Below are 11,314 nucleotides of genomic sequence, written 5' to 3' on the forward strand. Positions count from 1 at the left end.
TTTTTTTTTCCCTTTTGGGGGGGGATACTAGTTTTCATTTCTCTTTCATGATGGGCCTTGTCTACCTTTACCTTGTCTTCAAATGTTCCTTTTTCTTGGGCAGACATGGTCTTCCACTTCTCTGAGCACTTCTTTTTAAACTTTTTTTTTCTAAGTTTATCTACTTATTTATTTACTTGGAGAGAGACAGAGATCGTGTCAGTGGGGGAGAGGCAGAGAGAGAGAGAGAGAGAGAGAAAGAGAGAGAATCTCAAGCAGGCTCCACGCCACCAGCCCAGAGCCCAATGCAGGGCTCGAACTCAAGAAGCTGCGAGGTTATGACCTGAGCCGAAAACAAGAGTCGGACTCTGAACTGAGTGAGCTCCCCAGGTGCCCCATCTCTAAGCACTTCTTAGAATACTCTGAGAGGGGTGCCTGGGGGGCTCAGTCGGTTAAACGTCCATCCGAATCTTGATCTCAGCTCAGGTCAGGGCCACACAGTTCAGGAGTCTTGAGTCCTGCACTGGGCTCTGCTCTGAGTGTGGAGCCTGCTTGGGATTCTGTCTTTTCCCCCCTTTCTCTGCCCCTCCTCTGCTTGTGTGCTCTCTCTCTCTCTGTCTCTCTCAATAAATACATAAACTTTTTAAAAAAGGAATACACTGAGAAGCTGACGGAAGCATCTCATGCTTCCTCTTGGGAAGTTTGCACAAAGAATGCATATGATGACATTTTTGCCTCTTGACTTCTTAGTATCTCCTATGCCCATGTTTAATTATTTTCTTCAGCGAGGCACAGAGTAGCCCAGTGCTCGGCTGGCTCTCACTTGCCCCGGGGCCGTCTCTATGGAACTCAATGTACCGCCAAGACCAAATATTTTTATACGTTAGTAGTTTTTAAGAATGAGATGATATCATGTAGCTCTGATATTAAATAGCATTTAGTTGAATCACCAGAAAATTCTTTATTTTGTCCTTACCTCTTAGGATTACATCAAGGTAGACACCCCTGCTTGGTGCTAGTTTGACATAAAACCTTCCTTAATCCAGAGGCGCCTGGGTGGCTTAGTTGGTTAAATGACCAATTTCAGCTCAGGTCATGATCTCACGGTTTGTGAGTTCGAGCCCCATGCCGGGCTGTGTGCTGACAGCTCAGAGCCTGGAGCCTGCTTCGGATTCTGTGTCTCCCTCTCTCTCTGCCCTCCCCTGCTCTTGCTCTGTCTCTCTCTCTCTCTCTCTCTTTCTTTCAAAAATAAATACACATTAAAAAAGGTTTTTTTAAACCTTTCTTAATCTAGTCTCCCTTTTTAAAAGAGAGAGCAAGCCTTAGCACTTAAGAGTAACTAGCTAGCCTTTAATAATGTTATGTTGGGGCGCCTGGGTGCCTCAGTCATTTAGGGTCCAACTCTTGATCTCGGCTCAAGTCACGATCTCACGGTTTGTGAGTTCAAGCCCCACGTTGGGCTCTGCACTGACAGTGAGGAGCCTGCTTGGAATCCTCTCTCTGCCCCTCCCCCACTCACTCTCTCTGTCTCTCTCAAAAATGAATAAATAAACTTAAAAAAATTTTAAATAATGTTATGTTACTTTCATTTTTATTTACTACGCTAAATACTTATAAATATATAAGTATCATAATACTTATGATAAAAAGTATATTTTGATTAAAAAATTGCTTAGAGAAGTCCCATCTTCAAAAATCATAATACAGGTGATACCCAAGGCAAAACATCACAAAGGATGCAAATGAATGACTTTAGAAGCACTGATCTGCATCATTTATATTTTTGGAAACATTTTCCCATTCATGCTTTTATTTGATCTTCATCGAATGCTGTTAGATAAGCCAGGTGTCATTACCCCCATTTGACACATAACCAAAATCATCATAATTAACCTGAGGGGTTGAACTGGCCGGCGCCGAGTCCCCCTGGATGGCCCTAAAATAGCACAGAGCAGAGAACCCAGGCACCCTGAGGATTCATGATGGAATCCCCAGAACATACTTCTCAACTTCAGTTCAGAAAACATGGACGTTCTGGATCGTCGTGGCCGCGGGCTGCCCTCTCCCTGCCTTCCCGGTTTAGTTTCTTCCGATAGGGTCTCCCTTGCCTCCAAATGCCCCTCCTCTGCCTCACACCTCGGGAAAACACACACTGGGCTAAATCGCTCCTCTTCCAGGAAGCCCTTATGAATCTGCTGGGAACTGCCTTCCCCAGCTAGCAACAGAGAACTGACCTTAACGGCTTAAAGTCCTAAGGTTGCTTATGAGGAAGTCTGTCTGTAGGAGTCAGAGAAGTTTCCCAAAGAGCAGTTAGGCTGAAGCTAGGGCTAGACTGATAACAAAGAGATTTTTCAGGCTGACAAAGGGATCGGGGAGAAGTCCATGCGTCCTGAATTGTAATGGAATCATATATTTTTTTAAAGGCTGCAAGTGATTCACACTGGTGTGGAGGCTCCCTGGAGGCAATGGAGATCCAGGCAAATTCCCTCTTTCTGTCCAGCATCTTTAATACACAACTTCTGCTATGGATTAAATTGTGCACCCCCCCCCCCAAATTGATACGTTGAAGCCTTAACCCCTAACACCTCAGAACATGACTGTATTTGGAGACAGGGCCTTTAAAAGATGACTGAACTGGGGCGCCTGGGTGGCTCAGTCGGATAAGCGTCCAACCCTTGATTTCAGCGCAGGTCATGATCTTGCGGTTCATGAGTTCAAGCCCCATGTTTCAGGCTCCGCATTGACAGTGCAGGGCCTGCTTGGGATTCTCTCTCTCCCTCTCTCTCTCTCTCTCTCTGTCCCCCACCCTCACTCATGCTCTCTCTCTCTCAAAATAAATACAAACATTAAAAAATATATAAAGTGTTGCCTTCATATCACAGTTTTTCCTGCTAGGAAAGAAAACTGACTGTATTCACCTCTCTGGTAAACACAAGAAGAGAAAACAGGGACCTACAAGTGACATGTTTCGAGTCAGAGAGCCAGTGCCTAGGACAATGCCTGGCTTGGTCAGTATTCTTTGAATGCATGAAGATAACGTTTATCTTTTGGATGTGAAAACTGTGCAGAGGGATGGAATATGAGCTCCCCGTCCCCACCAAAATCGTACATCGAGGCAGAAAGAATGAAACCTACCTTTTTCGTCCATGTTAGGTATTTGAGTAGCCCTTGAAGGCATTGAGTATGCAACCCTTGGCCCGTGGGGGATATTCTCAACTCCTTAGTGTTGCCTTACAAGCCTGTCCCAACCTAACTTTCGAGGGAACACTCACCCCACAGGTCCCACCAAACACCTGCCCAGCAGCCACAACTCATGACCTGGGCTAGCCAGAACCAGTCGTGCATGTTGACATTGCTCTTCCTTTGCTCATGGCTTCCCCCACGCCTGGAATATGCGATCTAACCTTCTATCAGCCTGCCTGACAAATCCCTCCGGCTGTCATTCTAGTCCCAGCCTAAACGTAATCTCTTCTGGGAAACTTCTCTGACTCCTACAGAGAGAATTTCTCATTCCTTCCTCTGCGCTGTGGTTTGCCTTTCTTAAAGAAAAAAACAGTGCTGAGTGGGAAAAACAGAAACATTTACTTTCAAGCAGGAAGCCCCAGTCCAGCACAGTCTAGGAAAATGGGGAAGAAGAAAGGGTGGTTTTCTAAAGCCAGGAGACCATGGTAGAAAACACGTTTTCTCCCCCGTGAGACATGAGTGCCTGGAGTGCATTGTTTTTGGTTTGGGTTTTTTTTAATCTTACGTCCCCGTTGAACAGCCCCTGACCTGGTATTGGATACAGAGAGAATGTTAGATTCCTTTTTTTTTTTTTTTTGAGGTTTATTTCTTTATTTTGAGAGGGAGAGAGAGCAGGAGTGGGATAGGGGGAGAGAGAGAGGGAGAGAGAATTCTGAGCGGGCTCCGTGCTGTCAGTGCAGAGACAGTGTGGGGCTCGAACCCACAAACCGTGAGATCATGACCTGAGCAGAAATCGAGAGTCGGACTCTTAACCAACTGAACCACCAAGGGGCCCCAAGATTCTTTTTTAAGTTTGTTTGTTTGTTTGTTTGTTTTCATAATCTCTATACGTATCATGGGGTTTGAACTCACCATCCTAAGCCTTGCATGCTTTACCAACTGAGTCAGCCAGGTGCCCCTGCCTTTTTTTTTTTTTTTTAAGTTTATTTATGAGAATGTTACATTTTTTGTTAATTGCCTGGCTTACACGGGTAATACAGCAAAGTGCCCAGCACGACACCTGACACGTAATAGAAGCTCAGAGACTGAATAATGGGCAGGAACCTATCTCCCTAGAACCAGAGGGGATGCTTCCAAAGTCACAGAGCTGCATCTTTCCCGTGAGGAGCTGATACCCCTCACTTCCGAAGCTCCAAGCTGCACCTGTGGACCATGTTGCCACACAGACAGCCGTCTGGAAGCATCCAGGAGTCCTAGAAATGGGCCTTACCTACCGAGCATGGGGAGTGGGGGCAGGGGCAGTTCACGGTCTCATTTAATCATAGATTTTTATTGTTGCCTTCCTGTTGTGGAGAAGGTCACAGGGTTGGAAAACCGTCCTGAGAGTTGTCCTGAGAGCCTGGGGGCTCTGGAGCACAGGCTCCCTCCATAGCTCTGGATATGGGTAACCCTGTCATCACTCTGACCCCCAGCGCTGTTCCTTTGAAGCCTGTGCTCTCACTGAGCCCTCTTTAAAGCCATTTATAATCATTTTAAGTGTGCAGGCTTTGTGTCTCCAGCTAGACTGTGCACTCCCTAAGGGCAGGGAGTGGGGAGCTCAAGGAAATCTGGGTGGAAAGTTACAGAATTAACCCCCAGCACGCTCCCCCTGCACACCTGGAGACCCAGTTTCCCTCAAGAAATCTGGGGGCAGCTCAGTTTTTATTCCCTCTGAGAAAACCCTATCAGCTTCCACCAGCTTCCTCCTCAGGGATGGCTGCCCAACAATTGTGGTAGAGTTGGTCTGACCAGGAACTTCTAATGAGCTCCAGGACGGCTACGGAGGGCCCCGGGGACAGGAAGAAGACAGGCAAGGCAGGGGACAAGTAGGCAAGTAACGCAGCCCCTGTGGATGGACCAGTCTGCTTTCTAGAGCTTTCTCCCAGAGGGCTTGTCTCCAGCTGGGAGTGATCTCCACCTGGGGCTCCGGGAGGGTGAGTCCCACCTCTGAAGGAGAACTCCTTCTGTCTCCACCAGGATGAGTTCAGACAGGCTCAGGAGTTCAGTGGGGGGGGGGGGGGGGGGGGGGGGGGGGGGCCGACGGGGCGGAGGGACCATGAGTCACTGATGATCTAGAAAGAGCCAGGGAATGGAAGAGGGTGGAACAGGTTCCTCTGCTGTGTCAGCGTCCACACCCTCCTGCCTGACCCCTGTCCAAGGATGTTCAGAGTCCTTCCTAGGTGCAGGCCAGGATCTCTCAGCCTTGACACTATTAACATTTGGGGCTGGATAATTCTTTGTGGGGGAGGGGGCGGCTTTTGCCCATACCATAGAATGTTTGTCAGCATTCTTGACCTCCCCCTGAGATGCCAGAAGCACACCACCCCCTACGCCCCGCTGTGCCGACCAAATACATCTCCAGACACTGCCACGCATCCGCTGGGGGTCAGGAGGGGGAGTCAGCCCAGTGGAGACCCCGGCCTCATCAGGATTGCCGGCTCCCTTCCCTTCCTTACGAAGAACACGGGGACGGGGATCTCCACCTTCCTTCTGTCCTCTCCTGCACCTGCCTCTCCTGGCAGCTCGTGGAGATTATCCTTCAGGCCATAATCACATCAGGGCTTTACTGCTGCTTTTTTCAGAGCAGCGGGCAAGAAGCAGTAAGTACTGCTCACGGAGAAGGAATCAAGTTCCCGGAGTTAGTTGCTTTGTAAAAAATGTAAAGTGTCAGAAGGAAAACCACATGCCCAAAATGGCATTCCCTAGGCCAAGTCACCAAACCAGGGTTTACTACCTGACCTAACTGTAGTTTCAACCTCCCCCATAAATAGAAGTCTTAATGGGTCAGTCAGGAATTTTCTGGTCAGCACAAATGAGCTAATAATGGGTCACAAGGGCCCTCTCCATTCCCCAAGGGAAGATGAGGTCATCTGCATGATAAGAGCCCCTGCCTTTCCCTCTGAAGGAAGGTGACCTGGCCTGAAACAATCCTTTCTTTTCCTAATAACTTCCTTGTCCTACACTCCTTCCTATTAAAAAAACAAAAACAACCTTCCATTTTGGGGCACCTGGGTGGTTCAGTCGGTTGAGGGTTGAGCGTCTGACTCTTGATCTCGGGCTCAGGTCAGGATCTCAAGGTTTGTGGGTTTGAGCCCCGCACCGGGCTCTGTGTTGACAGTGTGGAGCCTGCTTGGGATTCTCTCTCTCTCCCTCCCTCTCTCTCTCTGCCCCTCCTCCACTTGTGCAAGCCTGTGAGCGCCCGAACACGCATTCTCTCTCTCTCTCTCACAAAATAAATGAATAAACTTAAAAAAAATTTTTTTAACCCTTCTATTTTGTACGTCTCCTCAGAGCTCCCCTCTGCTTCCGAGATGGGCTGCCCCCCCCCCATTCACAAATCACTTAATTAAGCCAATTAGAGTAAATTAGACATTTACTCAGTTGGAATTTTTTTTTAAGTTTATTATTTTTTTAAATGTAATCTCTGTACCCAATGCAGCACTCGAACTCACACCCGGAGAGATCAAGATTCGCAAGTTCCTCCCACTGACCCACCCAGGCACCCGCCCCCCCCCCCCCCCCCCCCCCCCCCCGCCCCAGTGAGGCCTGCTTTGAAATGAACAGGGGCGCCTAGGTGGGCTCAGTCAGTTAAGCGTCCAACTTCAGCTCAGGTCATGATCTCACGGTTCATGGGTTCTGGCCCCATGTTGGGCTCTGTGCTGATAGCTCGGAGCCTGGAACCTGCCTCGGATTCTGTGTCTCCCTCTCTCTCTGCCCCTCCCCTGCTCATGCTCTATCTCTCTCTGTGTCTCTCAAAAATAAATTAAAAATAAATACATACATACATACATAAACAAAATTTAAAAAAAAAAGAATTGATCGCTCAACTGACTGAGCCACCCAAGAGCCCCTTTTTTTCTTCTAAACCCAAGTTATAGGGGCACCAGCGTGGCTCGGTCGGTTAAGGGTCCAACTTGATTTCGGCTTAGGTCATGATCTCACGATTCGTGGGATCAAGCCCCAGTCCAGCTCTTGGCTGATAGTGTGGAGCCTGCTTGGGATTCTCTCTGCCCCTCCCCGGCTTGCATTCTCTCTCTCTCAACAGAAATAAATGAACGTTAAAGAATAAACAAACAAACACACACACACATACACACACACAGTCTATAGGTCCAGAAGCAAAGAGGATGCTACGGAAATTCAGCCTTGTCTTGCCTGGCATCTGCCTCAGGAAGGGCTATTACTGTTTTCTCAGGCAATGCCGAATGGATCCCCAGAGACCAGAGATGGACACGCCCACTGTGAGGTGGGGAGATGCCCCTGCCACTGGGGGTAGGGAGACCTCTTCCACTGCCCATCAGGATTTAGGGTTCAATGTTTCCAGCTTCACCACCATCTTCCCACACGTCCCCAACACACTTGTTTAAATTCTGCTTTTTTCCCAGTCAGTGCCCTCGCTTGAAGCCTTCACTTGCTTGGTAAACCAGCCAGTCACACGATGAGATCCTGCGTCTGATTTTTCAGCAGTTTTGGTCCTGGGGTTGCAACCGATAAGGGGCTGCCTTGGAGAACACATGGAAGCTTTTAGGTCATTTCTGCGGCTTGAGCTGGGAATTCAAACACTTGAGCTCATTGTTTTATTCTGCCACCTGGTCCGGAGGCCCTTGGAGCAGCCAACCAGTGTCACTCTATTTCTTGATTTTCCAAAATGCTCAAAAGTATCATATACAGAGTTACTTAGCTCCTTGCTTCTTACACGTGGTTGATTGGGAGTAACCAACGCAGATCTTTTGTGCATCTCTGTAAACAGTTGCCACATGGACCAGCAGGGCTCTGTTTCCTTCTAGTATCTTTAAATCTGATCAGATTAGAGCCAATTCCAGAAACTCCGGAACCAATTCAGGAAATTCATCCTTAACGTTCTGTTCCTCTGGAACCACTATTCGTACCAAAATCGGTATTCTTCAAGGTTCTCCAGAGGAACAAAACCGATAAGATCCGCACCCACCCTCTCTCTCAATCTGTGTGGTGTGTGTGTGTGTGTGTGTGTGTAGACACCACATCCTCCAAGAAGAAGATATCTGTAACTCAGGGAACAAAATAGCCCTGCTCCATCCAAAACAATGCCCCCTCCCTGGGCAGGTAAACAAAGCAGCTTCCAGGTTGTCTCTGGCCCTTTTCACAGGTTGGACCTCAGACATTGCACGCCACACCCTGCGTCAGGAAGAAAGTTATAAACCTTCAGGCTGTAAATTAGTCTAACCCCACCCTATGCGTAGATTTTCCCGAGTCAGATGCGTCCACCCAGGCTTTATACGCCCTGCTCTTTTCCCTGCAGCTCAATTTGCTCACCACTTGCCTCACTCAAGACTTCAGATCTGCAAGGCCCTGTGGCCCCCAACTTGTGGGCCATTATCTATTCACTAACCTTTCATCCGGATCTGCTTCCTGGAAGACAGATAAGGTGCTCGGTTACACTGCTCACCTCTCGCCGATCCATACATCCCCAAGCCTTGTGGAAAAATTCCTAGTCAAGGCACCAGGCCTAGAATTCTGACCCTGGATGGAGATTTATAGTCTCTCTTTATGGGTGGGGTCTTCCCCATTCTTTCTGCCCAGATGTGCATCTAGGAATCAACTCTTCTTGGCTCAAACAAAGACCCTGCAGCAGCTTGGATGGAAAAAGAAATGTTGAGACCGCTGGGTGGCTCATCAGTTAAACATCTGACTCTTGATATCGGCTCAGGTCATGATTTTGATGTTCATGAGATCGAGGCTCGGGTGGGCCCCAAACATGGAGCCTACTTGGGATTCTCTCTCTCTCTCTCTCTGCCCCTCCCCAACTGTGCATGTGCTCTCTCTCTTTCTCTCTCTCAAAATCAATAAATAAACTTGGAAGGAAGGAAGGAAGGAAGGAAGGAAGGAAGGAAGGAAGGAAGAAAAGGAAGAAATGCTGAGGCCAGGACCATCTAAGGGGAAGAAATTCCAAAATTTTCCAAATTTTTTCTCACTGGAAATGTTCCCAGATAATCATTCAGCAGCTTTAAAACAAAAAAGCAAACAAAAAGAAAACTTTATGTCCCTAGTGCATAAAACTTGGCATATAGTAAGATCTCTATACCTACATGTATGAATTTGTTATCGGTGGCAAACACAGCCCAGACCCTGGGCAGAAGGGGTGTCTGAGAGGTCTCCATGTTTGAAGTTCAGGAAGGGGTGACCCCTTATTTTCTGTTTTCCAATGTCCTAACCCTTTATCTATAGGAACCTGGGCAACAGCCAGATTCATGACTCCTAAGGTCAGTTCCAACATTCTGCCTTGCCAAGCATGTGGTCCAAACTCCCTTCCCAACATGGCCGTTAAAGCCCCAGGCCTCAACTATGAAGATCCTTATCCAGTCTCCTTCCCCTTGGAACCATTGTTCAAGTTCCACTCACTATTCTGGCTTTTAGAAGACTCTTCAGTTCTGGCTCTTCGGGATTTCCTTTCCTTACATCTGAGCCCAGTCATAGCTTTTGAATGATTTTGTGATTTTTTTCCCCCTACATTTCTGTACATGAGATGGGAAGGAGTTCCTGTTTCCACTGCGAAAGTAACCACATGAGGTCCAAGATGGAGTTGCTCATGCCAAGCCCATGGCAGCAAACCAAAACTTGGTTAAGTTCTATGCTCGGCTCTGCCAGAAAAAGTAAGCCAAGGTCATCCAATCAACACTTGTCTGCTCAACACAAATTACCTGACCCACCTCCCTGACTTCCTTTTTCTCCATTTACAGAAAGTAACCCTGCTTTGACCAGGTAGCAAGTGCTCAGTACAGCTTCCTTGTTCCTGCTCACTTTGGTCTATGAACATCCTCGCCTTGTACAGCTCCTCGGTGCTCCTTTCTATCTGCCAGAGGGGATGATGCCGATTCATGCATCGCCAAATAAAAGTTTACTAGATCAGTAAATTATTTGTGAAACATTTTCTTTTAACACCACTAAGTCACCCGCAGTGACTAAAAGTACTGGGCTGATGCACATCTGGTCCTCTGAATTCTCTGTTCCCTTCCCTGAGTCCCCGTGTCCTTCAGGGTTTAGTCTGAAGAGCACAGCCTGGCATGCAAGGCCCCTCATGATCTGGCTCTGGTTGATTCTGGCTTCTTGGCAAGGCCGTCCTCACACCCTTTACTCAACATCACTAAAACATTTGCTGTCAGCACGGTCTCCCACACGTCCGCCATTTACATATGTCACCTCTCTGCCCAGAACTTTCTCCACCTCGCTCTCACTCACCCTTTGTAATTCACCCCAGATGTCATTCTCCACACAAGGCTTCCGGGAGGTCTACCCTACAAGCTTGAGTCAACCCCCACTTCTGCTCCCGTGCTCTCTCAGTCTGCCCAAACCTCTCCTCACTGCATATTGTATGTATTTACATTAAAGAATTTTTTTGGTTTGTTTTCTCAGGGAACACTCACCTCACCCACCAGGTTCAGGTTAGGTCTCCAGCTACCATTTTGTGCTGCAAGACCCTGCCCTGGGGTCCCTGGGGGGCTCAGTCAGTTAAGCATCTGACTCTTGATTTGGGCTCAGGTCATGATCTCACGGTTCGTGAGTTCCAGCATCGGGATCTGTGCTGACAGCCTGGAGCCCGCTAGGGATTCTCTGTCTCCCTCCCCTCCTCTGTCCCTCCCCCGCTCCAAAACAAATAAATAAACTTGAAAAAAGTTACAAGACCCTGCCCAGAAGCAAGTTCCTTGCTTGCCCAGACTCTTCCAAGGCTCTGGGAAGTTCATAGCTAGGTGTTCACGAGGTCAGATGCTTTCTGTATAATTGTAAGAGGAAGTAATTTTAGCTACAATTGGTTAAAACCGGTGTATCTTTCCACGGCAGGTCCACCCCTCCCCTGCCCCATCACACGTTCTCCCTTGCAGCTTTAGGGTGGCTGCAGACAATAGGAGATCCAGCTAAGGGGTAGTTGAGGCGGGAATATACTTGGGCTTACTACATTTATCTATGACTTGTAAATAGTTTCATCTTACTCAAGTTCCGGTAGTCAACCCAGTGGAAAATGACTTCCAGGAGTCGCCATCACCCATCGTAACAACTCACCCAGCATCATGCACGAACGTACAGAGTCAGGATTCACATCACTGCGTTCACGTAGCCTACAGCACCCAGATGCATGTGT

Source organism: Panthera uncia, chromosome D1 (genome assembly GCF_023721935.1).
Source record: "Panthera uncia isolate 11264 chromosome D1, Puncia_PCG_1.0, whole genome shotgun sequence".
NCBI classification, from domain to species: domain Eukaryota; kingdom Metazoa; phylum Chordata; class Mammalia; order Carnivora; family Felidae; genus Panthera; species Panthera uncia.